The 14,717-nt window shown below is 44.2% G+C and overlaps 1 pseudogene across 1 annotated transcript; it reads right to left on the reverse strand.

Annotated features, from left to right (window-relative positions):
* Window positions 1-13,107: 13,107 nt before the first annotated feature.
* LOC105504594 lies at window positions 13,108-13,894 on the reverse strand (annotated as a pseudogene). Its single transcript, XR_001000629.1, has one exon. The product of XR_001000629.1 is annotated as a cyclin-dependent kinases regulatory subunit 1 pseudogene (transcript).
* Window positions 13,895-14,717: the final 823 nt, after the last annotated feature.

Below are 14,717 nucleotides of genomic sequence, written 5' to 3' on the forward strand. Positions count from 1 at the left end.
TTTTCAAATGCTGTCTGGACTGTATCTTCAGCATGAACCATTTTTTACACCCGTGGCACATATTCTGGCTTGCAGAAACTCTTCCATGAGAATTTTCATAATTGCTTCTATTGGGGCTACGAAGAAAATCTCAGGGTCAAAGTTTTACATTTGTATCTAGCTTCATTTTTTTTTTTTGTGCCTTGTAGGCAGTCAAGTTAAGAATTCTGATCTCATAGTCTCAGGCAGGGCCAGTTGAGAGGTTGAGGGGTTCTATTTCTTAAAGGCTATTGGTTTGAGTCAGTGACAAAGTTCTTCTAATTCCATTTCAAGGACAGGAAAGACATTTACTGGTGACTGGCTTCTGCTAAGGGGTTCAGTTTCTGCTCCTGTGCCAAATGTGGAGACTTGGCTTCAACTCCTTCCTCCATGGAGGCTTTAAAACCTCTACCCACAGAGGCATATATCTGGTTTAGCTACTCCCATGGCCAAACGGTTTCAACTCCTACTCATTGCAATGTTTCTGGTACCTGCAGGTACTCATTCTTGCTTTTGGGCTTAGCTATGCATTTCAAATTTTGTAAAAACCGTGTACATTATGGAGTATTCCTATGTGATTTCAGAGGCAGGAGGGCTTCATGCATTCGTGCAGTCTGCCATCTTGACCTGGAATCTCGTCCATTTCTTTATCAGTAGTTTCCAAGTTGCACAAGGGGTTGTGCCCTAAATATTCCTTTGTACGTTACCAATTTTGAAGTTAGCATTTATTTTCCCATTTAAAGAAAGGGATATGGTGATTAATGAATGACAGTGTAAGCTTTACTGCTTGGACAGGTGAGCTTCGAGGTTTGAGTTTCATTAGGAGAAATCCAGGTAGCTTCAGGATGCATTCTACACCATTCAAAATCTAGCTTTCAGTCTTTCAGGTCCAGAAATGCAATTTATTTGCACACCAATTGCAGATCCATCTCTTAGAAAGTGACTCACTGAGACAGCAGAGTCTGAAGTGTAAAACCAGAATGCCAGTTTTAAAGGTCACCATGGGAACTACAACTGCTGAGAAATTGGACATTTAAGAGACTTCCTGCATCACATTATCTCCCTGGAGGCAAGCTCGGTGAGGAGCCATATAACCATTGGGAGGTCTCCCGTGGAGCATGGAACCTAAACAAAGAGGTTTTTAATTATATGATCTTGAAAGTTTAATGGCTTCAGGGTCTGACAGCTTGCTGAGTCATGTCTGTAAGGGGGCACTTTTGCCAGTGGGACCATCACATTCAAAACCCATGTGATAAGACATTCCTTCCTCTGGACAGAACTTAGGCAGTCACTGCCAACATTTATTTCCCTGAAAGTCTTGGATCAAGACTGGGATATTGCAGAGTGCCCTAGGTCACCACTTGTCTTCAGGATGTCAGGCCTGTCTCTCAGGCGACCAAAGGATGTTCTTTTTTTTTTTTTTTTTTTTCTGAGAGAGCCTACTGCACTCTCTGTACATATTTAGGCCTGCTTTGTTCAAAGCCTGGTGACAGGTGAATATGAAGGACTCTCAACCAGTCTTGTGTTCTCAGGGCACAGGTAGGCCTTTAGTCACCCTTGGGGCAGGGCTATATTCTGGTTGAGTGTTGAGAATTGAGACCACCTGCATATACAAAGCTCAACTATCTGTACTGAGAACTGAGACTATCTGTGTGTTAATATGACTTTATTATACTGGTCCAGGAAATTCTTGCTAAGAAAGATAAGACCATAAACCAAAAAATATCTTCACTGCTCATATCAGAAAATTTCTGAAAATCAATTTATTAAAGCAATAGTTTTCCCCTTGGGGCAAAACATCTCTGATATGGTTTGGTTTTGTGTCCCCACCCGAATCTCATCTCAAATTGTAATTCCCGGGTGTTGAGGGAGAGACCTAGTAGGAGGTGATTGGATCATGGGGGCAGTTTCCCCCATGCAGTTCTTGTGATAGTGAGAGAGTTTTCGTGAGATCTGATGGCTTTATAAATGTTTGACATTTCCTCCTGTACATGCTCTCTCTTCTCTCTCCTGCTGCTTTGTGAAGAAGTGCCTGCTTCCCCTTCTGCTGTAATTGTAAGTTTCCTGAAGTTTCACCAGTCATGCAGAACTGTGAGTCAATTAAATCTCTTTCCTTTATAAACTACCCCATCTCAGATAGTATCTTTATAGCAGTGTGAAAATGACTAATACAAGCTTGATGATCAAATAACTGTATTCTTATCCAGAATCTCTTTATGCCCATCAATTCTAAATTATTACAACATGAATTTGTCACAATGCCAGTAAGATTGCCACATTGAAAGACCCACCTGAAGTCTCTTAAGCCCAGACTCCTGAGTCTTATAAATATCTGCTTCTGACTTTTGTGTTGCTTCTGAGACTCTCTGCTAAGATGATGCTTCTCTCTGACTGCAACAGATCAATAAACCTAGTTTTGCTTCATCAACAGGTAATGCTGGTGGTATTTTAAGGAGGGTCTGCAGTCAGGAGTGTGGTTGCTGGAAGCCAGAGTGTTGTATGTCTATCACTATCTTCCTGTTTTCTGTTGATCAGTTGGTACCTTTGGATTTGCAGACAACTGTTACCTGGGACCCAGGAGATGCTGCATTTGCTCACCATCCTGCCCTGCCAGTTACTTTGGACCATCTTTGGTGACTCACATTTTCACTCCCCCACAATATGTTTGGTCAATTTTTAGCCCTCGCTTTTCTAATCATCTGATTCACAGAGGCTGCAGAGTAAGCACCTGTAGATCATACACATGTCCATGACTCCTGGCTTGTGACAGGGCAGGGTGAAAACTACTGGGTGAGAGTCATAGGTTCTAAAGCATGAAATCATAAGGCTCTGGACTTGGGTGTATTGGGTGACTGGAAGCAGAGTATGAGAATTGGGTAAGGGAGCATGGGATAAGGGGGTAAAGAATAGGTAAGATTGGAGCACCCCTAAGGCATTTTGAACCTTAATGAAGATAATTTGAATAGGAAGTAGACTGAGCCTGCTGTAGCTACCTGTTGCTCTCCAAACTTAGAACAAATGACCCAAATTTTGGAAATTGAACTGATATAGCCCTGGGGTGTGATTTTTCTCGCGAGGGCCTTAGGGGCAGACCATTCTCTAGTGGATAGGAGTTGAATTTCCTTTGAAGTGAGCAGAGGGTTTCACCTTCAGTCATCCTGGGAAGAGATCAGCTATATGGCAAGAAGGAATCAGGAATCAGAAAACAGACCCCTGATTTGAGGGAGAAAGTGTCTGCCTTGCTCTAGAGATAGAAATGAACCTGGGTTCTGGGCACAGTGGCTCATGCCTGTAATCCTAGCACTCTGGGGGGTCAAGGCAGGCAGATCAATTGGGGCCAGGAGTTCAAGACAAGCCTGGCAGACCTGGTGAAACCCCACTTCTACTAAAAAAAAAAAAAAAAAAAAAGAAAATTAGTCAGGTATGGCTAATTTTAGCACGCACCTGTAATCCCAGTTATTTGGGAGGCTGAGGCAGAAGAATTACTTGAACCTGGGAGGTGGAGGTTGCAGTGAGCCAAGATCGCACCACTGCACTCCAGCCTGGGCAACAGAGCAAGACTCTATCTCCAAACAAACAAACAAGCAAACAAACAAACAAAAAACCAAAAGAAAACATAAAAGAAAGAAAGAAAGAAAAGGAAAGAGAAGAAATGAGTTTGGCTTGAGCTCCAGGGCTTGGGGACTCTGGACACATTTCCACCGGTGGGGCCGAGTGCTCTGGTCATAGGATAGCAAGCAACGGGCAAGTCAGGGTGGTTTTGGATACTCACAGTAGGCTTTTACCTGTGTTGCTCTCTCTGTATATTTTCCCCAAACCTTCCCCAGAGTCTCAGACAGGCCTAGTCTCAGCTTTACTATGGAGAAGTCTGTAAAAACTCTCCTACATGCTGGAGGAAGTGTCAAAATGGAAGCAGCAGTCTCCCTACTCCTGAAGCCACAGTGCTGGGGAGGTCAACTGTGTTCATCCATCTCAGAAAGGTCACCGGCAGCACAGGAGCAACGTAGGGGATTAGATGTGACTGTTGGGTGGAACATACTTACACTACACCTCTTCATTTACAAATATGCAAATGATGATGTCTAGCGCTACTTTACAAGTATGACTAAAATATCGACTATCTGCTCTCCCGGCCCTTATAGGGTAGACCTCCACTGTGGTTTTCCCCAGTCCCTATCCTTGCCTGCAGGCAAGGCTGGTGCTCAGTCAGACACACACCTATAGCTCCACTGCCACTCTCTGATGAGCTTGGTTGGGAATCCCTCCTGATCAGTGGTTAATATTTTGAGCATCAACCCTGTCTGAAGTGTTAGCTTGGAAGAAAGCGGAGTGAGGGATAAACTTGGGGATACATTTTCTTTCCCAGGAGATTTCTTTTTTGTTTATTTTATTTATTTATTTTTTTGAGACAGGGTCTTGCTCTGTTACCTGGGCTGGAGTGCAGTGATGTGGTCTCAGCTCATTGCAGCCTCGACTTCCTGGGCTCAAGCCATCCTCCCACCTCAGCCCCTCGAGTAGCTAGAATTACAGGCATGCACCACCACACCCGGTTTTTTTTTTTTTTTTTTTAGAGATGAGGGTCTCACTATGTTTCCCAGCCTGGTCTCTAACTCCTGGGTTCAAATGATCCTCCTGCCTCAGCCTCCCCAAGAGCTGAGATTACAGGCATGAGTCACCATGCCTGGCTCCAAGAGATTTCTTAAAGGAATAAATGGTCAGGCTGGAGGGACCTCTCTGGAGTTGTGGGAGCCCCCAGTAGGACCCTCTTGAGTTTCCCTCCCTCACTGCACCTACTCCTCCCCTCTTTATTTTTATTGTTTATTTATTTATTTATTTTGAGATGGAGTCTCACTCTGTCACCTAGGTTGGAGTGCAGTGGCACGATCTCAGCTCACTATAACCTCCACCTCCTGGGTTCAAGCAATTCTCGTGCCTCAGTCTCCTGAGTAGCTGGGATTACAGGTGTGCACCACCACACCAGGCTAATTTTTGTATCTTTAGTTAGACATGGGGTTTCATCAGGTTGCCCAGGCTGGTCTCAAACTCCTGACCTCAAGTGATCTGCCTGCCTTGGCTTCCCAAAGTGCTGAGATTACAGGCGTGAGCCACTGTACCTGGCCTCTTCCCCCTCTTTAGCCATGGCCAACTTTGGTCAAGTCAGACGGCAGGACTTCTTCCTGACCATGCAGGAAAAAGAAAATGCATGCTAATCCTTAGGGAGATTGACTGGCCCAGGAATATCACTGGCCAGAACAAGACGGTAACTCCCGGTGCCTTCACCATCGCCATCTACCTAGACTAGGTGATATGGTTTGGCTCTGTGTCCCCACCCAAATCTCACCTCGAATTGTAATAATCCCCACATGTCATGGGAGGGAATCTGTGGGAGGTGATTGAATCATGGGTGCAGGTTTTTCCCCAGCTGTTCTCATGACAGTGTGTAAGTCTCAGGAGAGCTGATGGTTTTATAAAAGGGCAGTTCTGCACACGCCCTCTTGCCTGCCACCATGTAAGATGTGTCTTGCTTCCCCTTCGCCTTCCACCATGATTGTGAGGCTTCCTCAGCCATGTGAAACTGTGAGTCCATTAAAGCTCTTTCCTTTATAAATTACCCAGTCTCGGGTATGTCTTTATCAGCAGTGTGAAAATAGACTAATACACCAGGTGAACTAAAGGCCTGGATGTGCAGATGACACTGGACATATCACCTCCCCAGGGGGCTGCCATGGAACCTTTGGGCATCCCAGGCTACCAGCCAGGCTATAAGCTTATTCACGCTAACCCGAACTCCTCAGCGGCTTCCCTGTATCACTGCCCACCACTTCCAAAAGTCCTCATCGAGCCATATAAACAGATTAAACTGATGAAACATACTTCCCCAAGAGTCCATTGGGTGTGATTTTTCTGTGACCTCTCTGGCAAGCACCAGCATCTGTGACTGTGTAGGCACCATGCCAACACAGACACATGGCTGTAAGAATTGAGCGTGTTCTTAGTCTTTGATAATGAAAATCTTAGCATTTTCACAAAGTATGAAATTAAAAGGTGCTATCTCTTTGGAACATGACATGAGACACAAAAGTGTTTATAAGAATTGCGCAAACAGGGACATGCTTTGACAAAATCTGCTTAATTCTTCCAAAATTGGTGTTTAGTAGGGACAACAACATGTTTTTCCCCCACAAAGCTCTATTATTACTCTCATTATGTGTTTTATCTTAGAGTAAAGAGAATGCATTTGCAAAGAAGATATGTGTATAAGTAAATAAAATATTTTAAATTAAGATTTTTCGTATTACTAGTGTATTTCTGTGGAACAAAGTAGGCTACATCAGGTATAGCTGGTTATGATGTAAATTTCTTCAAGATAGTGAGGTAGATTGCAAAAATGGCTACAAATTCTTCTCATCACCGCATCCATGCCATCCTCATATCGACACTGTGATTGGCTTTGGCCAGTGGGATGTTGGCTAATGAGATGCAGGCAGAAGCTTGAATAGTGCTTGCACATTGGAGATTGTCTTGTCTCGGGAAAATGTGACCACTAGCATGTGAAATAGCCCAGGTTAGCGTGTTGGATCATGAGAGACACATAGTGCTCTAACCCTGGTCACCTTAGCTGATACCCAGCCAACTGTCAGGCATGGGAGTGAGACCATCATTAGCCAGTTGAACTCAGAGCTCATTCAAGACCAGCAGAAATTTGTTATGCCTTCTTGAAACTTAGACGTGATGTAGGAGGTACAGCAACCATATTGTGTCCATGAGGCAAGAAGCACTCACTAAGGCATGACTGAGCAGAAAGGTAAGCAGAAACTAGGGCCTCTGGTGGCATCATGGAGCTATAGCACCAGCCCCAGAAAAGCCTACCTCTTTACTCCTAGTTGTATGAGAAAAAGAAAATGTAATTTTGTTCTGCCTGTATAGGTTGGGTGTCTGTTTCAGGCAACCAGTATTATTCCTAACTGAAAGACTGGTTAGTTAAAAAAATAGTTTTACCGGAAGAAGCTTCTATAGGAGCACTTTTTCCCATCTCTCCACTAATTAGGACAAACAAAAGGAGACTGGGAGCTCTGAGGACCCAAAAAAGACAGAGAGGCTTTCTGGGTTGATCAATAAAATCTAAAAAGGGTGGCCAGATGTGGTGGCTCACGCCTGTAATCCCAGCACTTTGGGAGGCCGAGGAGGGCTGATCACCTGAGGTCAGGAGTTCGAAACCAGCTGGGCCAACATGGTGAAATCCCATTTCTACTAAAAATACAAAAATTTGCTGGGTGTGGTGGCACATGCCTGTAGTCCCAGCTAGTTAGGGGGGCTGAGGCAGGAGAATTGCTTGAACCTGGGAGGTGGAGGTTGCATGAGGCAAGATTATACCTCTGCACTCCAGCCTGGGCAACAGAGGGAGACTCTGTTTCAAAAAAAAAAAAAAATCTAAAGGGCTTTTAGGGTTAAGCAGAAAGACAATGATCAGAAAGTGAGTTACTTAATTCTAGGAACCAAGAGGGGGAAAGAAAAGGCAGAAGCAATTAATGATGAGGAGTCAGGAGGCAGACTAAGCTACCTTAGGGGATACCCGGAATCTACAATTTTACCTATATTTTCTTCATGCCCTTCTTATGATTCCGTGGTCCATGCCACTGTTTGATGAAGGAAGCATCTTAGCAATCGATAACCCAAGCCCAGTGTAGGGAGGGATAAGTTCATCTAAAATTACCTACATTGGCTGTGTGCAGCGTCTCATGCCTGTCATCCCAGCATGTTACAAGGCTGAGGTGGGAAGATGGCTTGAGTCTAGGAGTTCAAGACCAGCCTGGGCAACATAGCAAGACTCCCATCTCTACCAAAAAAAAAATACAAAATATTAGCCAGGAATGGTAGTGTGTGCCTGTGGCCCCAGCTACTCAAGAGGCAGAGGTGGGAGGATTGCTTAACTCCAGGAGGTGGAGGTTACAGTCAGCCATCATGGCACCACTGCACTCCAGCCTGGGCAACAGAGTAACACCCTGTCTCAAGAAAATTAAGATTAAAAAAAAAAAAAACCTACATCAAGGTAACCTTAAATGTATGAATGATGCCATAATAAACGGGCTTAGCAGACTGAAATGGGCAGGGGTCAGCTAGATTCTTGCCTCTGGTTTGTGGAGTTGAAGCCTCTCTTCTCTAACTGGAGAGTTCCTGGCCTTTAAAAGCTGCACTCATTTGCCCCAGGACTGTCAGCGAGTAAACATCGAGGGTGAAATACCTCTTTCCTTGGTGTCAGCCTGGATTCCAGCAGCACATTTTGCAAACACCTGAGCTTCCAGCCTTTGCCTTCTGTTCCCTCTTCTCTCCCTGCCTGCAATAAGCCAGGTCCTTCCCTTTGCCTTTCATTTCCTAAAACACAGTCTCCTTTCACTGCCATGCCCCTGTGATTTACCATGTGGGAGCATCCCAGTGAAGCAAGTAAGACATCCTTCATTTTCATACCTGACATACAAAGAGCCATAAAATAAGTCTCTGAAGTCAGACTGAAGGGCCTCTTGATTAAGAGTTAAATTGCAGATATGATTTACTCAATTGGAGCTTGAGGAAACAAGGGATGTTGAAGATCATGTGATTGGCACATTCACATTTCTGCCTTTCTCATGTGTCCAGATACCTGAGGAACCGGTGTGGAGAAGAAGAAACGTCTGAACTTGGGCATGGACTGGGGAGGAGCTGAAGATGGCAGGCATTGGCTCATCTGGGGTTTACTTTAGGGAAATATGAGTTGGGAAGCTCTTCTAAGGTCAGTTTTGATTAAGTGAAATCAGCAGGAAAGGGATGAGATAAAAGATGTTGGAGGCGGGTGGAGAATATCTTGAAAGAAATAGGAATTCAGCTTCCAGAGTTCTGGGCTTCACTTTGCCACAGATGAGCTGCAGGAATCCTGCACAAGGATTACTGAATGGATCTCAGTCTCTTGACCTACAAAACAACATGGGGCTGAATTACGTGAAGATCATTTTGACTGACTTAGGGAAGAATGAGACGTGAGGAGGAAGAGGCAGCCAGTACAAAGGTTTTTTTTTTTTTTTTTTTTTTTTTTTGAGATAGGTTCTCACTCTGTTGCTCAGGCTGGAGTACAATGGTGCCATCTCTGCTCTCTGCAGTCTCCCAAGGTCAAGCAATTCTCCTGCTTCAGCCTCCCCAGTAGCTGAGACTACAGGCTCACACCATCAAGCCCAGCTAATTTTTGTATTTTTAGTAGAGATGGGTTTTCGCCATGTTGGCCAGGCTGGTCTTGAACTCCTGACCTCAGGTGATCTACCTCCCAGACCACTGGGATTACAGGCATAAGCCACCGTGCCCAGTCAAATTTTATCGTAAAGAGTAGCTGAGAATGGGCCAAGAGTTGGCGGGAAATGTGGAATCAGGATAGGATATCTTTAACTTGAAGATAATGAAACATGTTTCTATGATTTAGGACAGAGGCATCAATTGAAGCTACAGAAAGATAGTGGGTAACTGTATTAGGCTGTTCTTGCATTGGTGTAAAGAAATACCTGAGACTGGGTAACTTATAAAGAAAAGAGGTTTCATTGGCTCATGGTTCCGCAGGCTGTACAGGAAATATGGAAGCATCTGTGTCTGGGAAACCTCAAGAAGTTTCCAGTTATTGCGGAAGGCAAAGGGGGAGCAGATACATCACATGGTGAAGGCAGAAGAGATAGAGAGAGACAGAGAGAGGGAATGAGACAGAGAGGTGGGGGTGCCCCACACTTTTATTATTTTTTATTTTTTTGAGATGGAGTCTTGCTGTCTCCCAGGCTGTAGTGCAATGGCATTATCTCAGCTCAGCCTCCTGCCTCAGTCCCCCAAGCAGCTGGGATTACAGGTCCCCGCCACCATGCCCAGCTAATTTTTGTATTTTTAGTAGAAATGGGGTTTCGCCAGCTGGCCAGGCTGGTCTTGAACTCCTGACCTCAGGTGATCTACCCGCCTCGGCCCCCTCTGAAGGGGTGGCCTGCCCCTCCACACCTGTGGGTGTTTCTCATTAGGTGGAACGAGAGACACGAGAAAAGAAATGAGACACAGAGAGACAAAGTATAGAGAAAGAAAAGGTGGGCCCAGGGGACCCGCGCTCAGCATACAGAGGACCCACGAAGGCACCGATCTCTGAGTTCCCTCAGTATTTATTGATCATTATCTTTACCATCTTAGAAAAGGGAAGTGACAGGATAATAGGATCATCGTAGGGAGAAGGTCAGCAGTAAGACATATGAATAAAGATCTCTGTGACATGAATAAGTTTAAGGAAAAGTGCTGTGCCTTGATATGCATATGCAAACATCTCCACAAACCTTTTCAGTGCATAAAGAGCAGCATTGCCGCTAGCATGTCCCACCTTCAGCCCTAAGGCGGTCTTCTCCTTTCTCAGTAAACAGAACATGCAATCGGGTTTTACACCGAGATGTTCCATTGCCCAGGGATGGGCAGGAGACAGATGCTTTTCTCTATCTCAACTGCCAAGAGACCTTCTTTCCTCTTAATACTAGTCCTCCTCAGCACAGACCCTTCATGGGTGTCAGGTTGGGGGACGATTAGGTCTTTCCCTTCCCATGAGGCCATATTTCAGACTGTCACATGGGGAGAAACCTTGGACAATACCTAGCTTTCCTAGGAAGAGGTCCCAGCAGTGTATGTGTCCCTGGGTACTTGAGATTAAAAGAATGGTGATGACTTTTAACCAGCAAGCTGCCTTCAGGCACTTGTTTAACAAAGCACACCCTGCACAGCCCAAATCCCTTAAACCCTGAGTCACCACAACACATGTCTCTTGCAAGGACAGGATTGGGGGTAGGGTCACAGATTAACAGCATCTCAAATACAGAACAAAGTGAAGTCTCTTATGTCTACTTCTTTCTATATAGACACAGTAACAGTCTGATAGCTCTTTCTTTTCCCCACACCCCTCTAAGTGCTGGGATTACAGGTGTGAGCCACGGTGCCCTGCCAGAACTCACTTATCACTAAGCCCAAGCCATTCATGAGCAATCCAACCTCTTGATCTAACACCTCCCACCAGGCCCCACCTCCAACATTGGGGATTACAATTCAACATGAGATTTGGGTGGGGACAAGAGTCCAAACTATATTGGTGACTATAGTAATAAAGTCATTGAGTGGGTGAAAGGGAAGGGAATGTAGGGCTCAAGTGGCTTTTGATAGCATCAGCGACAATTCATCCCCACCGAATGAGTGGCAAAATATGTGGGCATGAGTGTCAGAAGACAGCTGGATTTGATCGTGGAAGAGGGAAGTTGTTCTTATCTGATAATTCCTATTTAGCAAACACCACAAGGTGATGCAGTCAGCCCGGGTGGTAGGAGGTATTTTGGAGGTTTGACAAGGAAGGAGTCGTGATGGCATCTCAGAAAGGGAGAAGGGGGAATTGATAGGATATAGGCAGGGTTGCTGGTCTGTGTTGAGCACTAATTTGAAATACATGGTCACATTTCCTTAATCCAGTCTATCATTGATGGACATTTGGGTTGGTTCCAAGTCTTTGCTATTGTGAATGGTGCCACAATAAACATACGTGTGACAAGTTGATGGTGCAGCAAACCAACATGGCACATGTATACCTATGTAACAAACCTGTACGTTGTGCATGTGTACCCTAGAACTTAAAGTATAATAATAATTAAAAAAAAAGAAATACATGGCCACAAATTTATAGTGAGTCACTTAGCATAATTGTGGCATTTCTTTTCTAGCAGTGCTCAGCTGCCTAAGGACAGGCACAAGAGAGGTGAATGGTTGAATTCAATGAGAAATGGCATATCCCAGTTGAGTAGCTTTGCCGTGGGAGATGGGCAGAAGAGGTGTTTGCAAAGGAGCCATTATACTGAAGAACAAGTGGATCTAAACTGTGTGGAGGGAAGTGAGGACCTGAGAAAGGTGACAGACAATGAAAAAGTAGTAGAATGAATGGATCACCAGTCTCCAAAGATATCAAAGTGCTGGTATCCTGGGATTTTAAAGTAAATGGGCTGGAAAGTGGTGGTCAGGAAAGTGCACCTTGATGGGAATTTGAACTTCTTCCTTCATGGTTCATTTTGCAGGTGGAAGATGGGTGCTCATGAGTCTAAGGAAGTGGGTTCAGTCCTGTTGAGGTACAGTCAGCCATGCCCTTTCCTTCTCCTCGGTTTTTACAATATTTACATACCTTGGGTGAATAAATAGACAAGAGGGTGGGTCAGTGTAGCCCATTCTTACTATTGCAAAGTGAGGTCAAATCACATATACCGTTCACCAAGTCCAGCAATAGTATATGCTGTCATGTAGATGTGTTTGTAAAAGGTTTATTTTGTTGGGTTAAGTGCAGAATCATTGGTTTTCTCCATGCTCTTCTTATGATTCCCTGGTCCATACTACTGATTGCTAAAGGAAGCTATTGATAACCCAAGCCCATACTTTAGACTCATCTAAAGTATGGCAAGTGTTGGTGCCTCATCAGCATAGGAAGATCTTAAGATCTAAACAGCAACCCGAGGGGAAGGTTGGTAGGGCACATAGGCCCATGTGCACGTACACACACACACACACACACACACATTCTCTCTCTCTCTCTCTCTCTCAAAGATCTTTTCATAAAATTGTTGGGTTGGTGGGGAATGTGTAGATCACCATTCTGGGTATCTGTGCGTTTTCCAAAAATGCACCCTGCAATATTTCTCGTACCTGCACTTTGCAACTGCCTTGGCTGATAGAATGTGGGAGAAACGATGTTATGGGACTTCCAAGATTGGCTCAGAAAAGGTGGTGTGAGCCTGGCTCTTTGTCTCGGGATTATTGCCCCTGGAACCCCAACAGAATGTGCTTCCATTATACAGACAGTGAGGTCACACTCCTGGAGAGGTTAATATCTAACCCTCCTCCTGCATTCTCCATCTTAGAAAAAACACCACTAGTGACTCAGTCGCCCAAGTCTGAAACCTTGAGGTCATTGTTGGTTCCCTCCTCTCTTTCACCTTCCTCAACAGTTCAGTCAGTGTATTGGGTGAATACAGGAGTTAATAAATGAATGAATGAATGAGTTTTCAATTTTGGTTCAGTTTAGCAGACTTTTTTTTTTTTTTTAGATTATAAAAACTTCCTCTTTAATCAAGGCTTTTAACATGAACAGATTTCTTGAATAAAATGGAAAGTTTCCAGTACACTGAAACATAAATCCACAAGTCACCATACATACAACACCCGGCAGGAAAAAAACAAAAACAGCAAGTTTACATGATCTCTGTAACAGCCATGGTCTCAAACTCAGATGCTTCCTCCATCTGCCAAGTGTGTTCTGGATACAGAGCACATTGTGGCTTCTGGGGTCACACTCAGCTGAGGCTGTGGGTCCACAGAGCACTTATCTGGCTGGGCTATGGTGGTGGTGGCTCTACTCAAGAAGCAAAGCAGTTACCAGCACATTCAAACAGTGTATTGAACATCTTTTAAATATCAAAGTGAGAAACAAGAAGGCAACATAATAATATTATCAGAAAGATGTTAGGAAGTAAGGACAGCTGTGTAAAGCTTGAGGCTGAAAAGTAGCTTGCCAGCTTCATTTCTTTGGCTTCTTGGGTAGTGGGCGCCCGAACAGCAAGATGTGAGGTTCTGGTTCATGGATCATATAATGGACCCATCCCTGACTCTGCTGAACGCCAAGATTCCTCCATTCAGATTCAGACATCAAATGGGTTTTAGGGACCAGCTTGGCTATGTCCTTCGGCAGTATGACATGTCGATACTCAAACTCCTCGTCGTTGTATTTATCCGAATAGTAAATTTGTTTGTGCGACATGATCGCTCGGTTTGCTAGCCTTCAGCCCCGCGCCGCCAACCTCCAAGCAACTCCCAGCAGCACGCCTAGCAGACTTTATTAAGCACCTTGGGCCCCTTGGGTAGAAAAACATTATCTCAGTTCCTCTCATTCCTGTTTCAAGTAAGAAAATAATTCACGCTAACAATTATTCGAAAAGCTAAATAAAAACATGAATGTATACATTTACTTTATAAAATGCCTTATAAACTTAAACGTACTTTCATTACACTTACCTTGGTAATGGACTGCAAGTTACTTAAATAGCATGAATTCGGCTGGGCGTGGTGGCTCATGTGTGTAATCCAAGCACTTTGGGAGGCCGAGGCACGTAGATCAACTGAGGTCAAGAGTTCAGGACCAGCCTGGCCAACATGGTGAAACCCCATCTCTGCTAAAAATACAAAAATTAGCTGGGCACAGTGGTACACTCCTGTACTTCCAGCTACTCGGGAGTCTGCGGTAGGAGAATCTCTTGAATCCAGGAGCGGGAGGTTGTGGTGAGCGGAGATTGCACCACTACACTCTAGTCTGGGTGACAAAGAAAGACTCCATCTCAAAAAAAAAAAAAAAAAAGAGCATGAATTCATTGATAGCACACCAATCATTGTTTGAGTACATTCATTCAGGGTGATGATTATCCACACATCTATTGACGCTTTATATTCAAAATACCTTGTAGTCATGTCTTAATTTCCAATTATTATAAATTTGTATACCAAATATTATTAATATAAATGTGCATGATTAAGTAGCGTAGGCTTAAGAGTTAACCTTTAGCAAACTAAACTGATAACTATGAATCCACACTAACGTGGTATAAAATTATGATTTAAAATTTAAAAAATAGCAGCAACCGAAACTA

This window comes from Colobus angolensis, unplaced genomic scaffold (assembly GCF_000951035.1).
Source record: "Colobus angolensis palliatus isolate OR3802 unplaced genomic scaffold, Cang.pa_1.0 Scaffold122, whole genome shotgun sequence".
Taxonomy (NCBI): domain Eukaryota; kingdom Metazoa; phylum Chordata; class Mammalia; order Primates; family Cercopithecidae; genus Colobus; species Colobus angolensis.